Source organism: Arachis ipaensis, chromosome B10 (assembly GCF_059453495.1).
Source record: "Arachis ipaensis isolate K30076 ecotype BB chromosome B10, ASM5945349v1, whole genome shotgun sequence".
Classification (NCBI taxonomy): domain Eukaryota; kingdom Viridiplantae; phylum Streptophyta; class Magnoliopsida; order Fabales; family Fabaceae; genus Arachis; species Arachis ipaensis.
The window spans coordinates 71545715-71549050 of NC_142435.1; the positions used below are offsets into that span (position 1 = coordinate 71545715).

Below are 3336 nucleotides of genomic sequence, written 5' to 3' on the forward strand. Positions count from 1 at the left end.
AACTAATTTCTATCATATCTTTTCAAAAATATCTTCTTATCTTACCTTTTTCAAAAAAGTGATTGCAAAATATCTTTTCTAACTTTCTAACTTCTTATCTTTTCAAAATTTGTTTCAACTAACTAACTAACTTTTTGTTTGTTTCTTACCTTTTTCAAAACTACCTAACTAACTCTCTCTCTCTAATTTTCGAAAAAATCTTCCCTCTTTTTCAAAATTTCTTTTTAATTAGAGTAATTATTTTATTTTTTATTTGAATTTTCGAAAATTACTAACCTTTTTCAAAAACTATTTTCGAAAATCACTAACTCTTTTTAAAAATAATTTTTGAAAATTCTCTTCCTCTCTCATCTCTTTCTATTTAATTATTCATTTACTAACACTCCTCTTCATCTCACATCTCTGCTCCTATCATCACCTTTGTGTTTGGATTATCCATTCTTTTCTTCCACTCACACAGGGACCTCTATACTGTGGTATAAAGAATCCCTATTATTATTATTATTATTTTTCTGTGCCCTCTTCTTTGTCATATGAGCGGGAGCAAAGACAAGAATATTCTTGTTGAAGCAGATCCAGAACCTGAAAGGACTCTGAAGAGAAAACTAAGAGAAGCTAAATTACAACAATCCAGAGATAACCTTACAGAAATTTTCGAACAAGAAGAGGAGATGGCAGCCGAAAATAACAATAATGCAAGGAGGATGATCGGTGACTTTACTGCACCTAATTCCAATTTACATGGAAGAAGTATCTCCATCCCTACCATTGGAGCAAACAATTTTGAGCTGAAACCTCAGCTAGTTTCTCTGATGCAGCAGAACTGCAAGTTTCATGGACTTCCATCTGAAGATCCTTTTCAGTTCTTAACTGAATTCTTGCGGATCTGTGATACTGTTAAGACTAATGGAGTAGATCCTGAAGTCTACAGGCTCATGCTTTTCCCTTTTGCTGTAAGAGACAGAGCTAGAATATGGTTGGACTCTCAACCCAAAGACAGTCTGAACTCTTGGGATAAGCTGGTCACGGCTCTCTTAGCCAAGTTCTTTCCTCCTCAAAAGCTGAGCAAGCTTAGAGCTGATGTTCAAACCTTCAGACAGAAAGAAGGTGAATCCCTCTATGAAGCTTGGGAAAGATACAAGCAGCTGACCAAAAAGTGTCCTTCTGGCATGCTTTCAGAATGGACTATCCTGGATATATTCTATGATGGTTTATCTGAGCTATCAAAGATGTCATTGGATACTTCTGCAGGTGGATCCATTCACCTAAAGAAAACTCTTGCAGAAGCTCAGGAACTCATTGACATGGTTGCTAATAACCAGTTTATGTACACTTCTGAGAGGAATCCTGTGAGTAATGGGACGCCTATGAAGAAGGGAGTTCTTGAAATTGATACCTTGAATGCCATATTGGCTCAGAACAAAATATTGACTCAGCAAGTCAATATAATTTCTCAGAGTCTGAATGGAATGCAAGCAGCATCCAACAGTACTCAAGAGGCATCTTCTGAGGAAGAAGCTTATGATCCTGAGAACCCTGCAATAGCAGAGTTAAAATACATAGGTGAACCATATGGAAACACCTACAATCCATCATGGAGAAATCACCCAAACCTCTCATGGAAGGATCAAAAGCCTCAACAAGGCTTTAATAATGGTGGAAGAAACAGGTTTAGCAATAGCAAGCCTTTTCCATCATCCACTCAGCAACAGACAGAGAATTCTGAGCAGAATCCATCTAGCTTAGCAAATTTAGTCTCTGATCTATCTAAGGCCACTGTGAGTTTCATGAATGAAACAAGGTCTTCCATTAGAAATTTGGAAGCACAAGTGGGCCAGCTGAGTAAAAGGATCACTGAAACCCCTCCTAGTACTCTCCCAAGCAATATAGAAGAGAATCCAAAAGGAGAGTGCAAGGCCATTGAATTAATTACCATGGCCGAACCCACAAGAGAGGAGAAGGACGTGAATCCCAAGGAGGAAGACCTCCTGGGACGTCCAGTGATCAATAAGGAGCTTTTCTCTGAGGAACCTAAGGAATCTGAGACTCATCTAGAGACCATAGAGATTCCATTGAACCTCTTTATGCCATTCATGAGCTCTGATGAGTATTCCTCTTCTGAAGAGAATGAGGATGTTACTGAAGAGCAAGCTACCAAGTTCCTTGGTGCAATCATGAAGCTAAATGCCAAATTATTTGGTATTGAAACTTGGGAAGAGGAACCTCCCTTGTTCACCAATGAACTAAGTGATCTGGATCAACTTACATTGCCTCAAAAGAGACAGGATCCTGGAAACTTCATAATACCTTGTACCATAGGCTCTATGATCTTTAAGGCTCTATGTGACCTTGGTTCAGGAATAAACCTCATGTCCCTCTCTGTAATAGAGAAACTGGGAATCTATGGGGTGCAAGCTGCTAAAATCTCATTAGAGATGGCAGACAATTCAAGAAAACAGGCTTATGGACAAGTAGAGGACGTGTTAGTGAAGGTTGAAGGCCTTTACATCCCTACTGATTTCATAGTCTTGGATACTGGAAAAGAAGAGGATAAATTCATCATCCTAGGAAGGCCTTTCCTAGCCACAGCAAGAGCTGTGATTGATGTGGACAGAGGAGAATTGATCCTTCAATTAAATAAGGACAACCTTGTGTTTACAACTCAAGGATCTCTCTCTGCATCCATGGAGAGGAAGCAGAAAAAGCTTCTCTCAAAGCAGAGTCAACCAAAGCCCCCACAGTCAAACTCTAAGTTTGGTGTTGGGAGGCCACAACCAAACTCTAAGTTTGGTGTCAAACCCCCATATCCAAACTCTAAGTTTGGTGTTGGAAGGTCTCAGCAAAGCTCTGCACATCTGTGAGGCTCCATGAGAGCCCACTGTCAAGCTATTGACATTAAAGAAGCGCTTGTTGGGAGGCAACCCAATGTTTATTTATCTAATTTTATTTTTATTTTTCATGTTTTCTTAGGTTCATGATCATGTGGAGTCACAAAATAAACGAAAAAATTCAGAAACAGAATCAAAAACAGCGGAAGAAAAATCACACCCTGGAGGAAGCACCTGTCTGGCGTTCAACGCCAGAACAGAGCATGGTTCTGGCGCTGAACGCCCAAAATGGGCAGTATCTGGGCGCTGAACGCCCAAGATGGGTAGCATCTGGGCGCTGAATGCCAGAATTGCACCTTGGAGAAGAGCTGGCGCTGAACGCCCAGAACAAGCATGGTTCTGGCGTTCAACGCCAGAAATGGGCAACAAATGGGCGTTGAACGCCCAAAATGGAAGGAGCTCAATGGAAGATTGACTCCAAAGGCAAGCCGGTTCAACTAAGAAGATT

The 3336-nt window shown here is 40.2% G+C and overlaps 1 non-coding gene across 1 annotated transcript; it reads right to left on the reverse strand.

Moving 5' to 3' along the window:
• Positions 1 to 1067: 1067 nt before the first annotated feature.
• Positions 1068 to 1171, reverse strand: LOC148580381 (small nucleolar RNA R71). The gene has a single exon (XR_015895505.1). It is a non-coding gene; the product is annotated as a small nucleolar RNA R71 (small nucleolar RNA).
• Positions 1172 to 3336: the final 2165 nt, after the last annotated feature.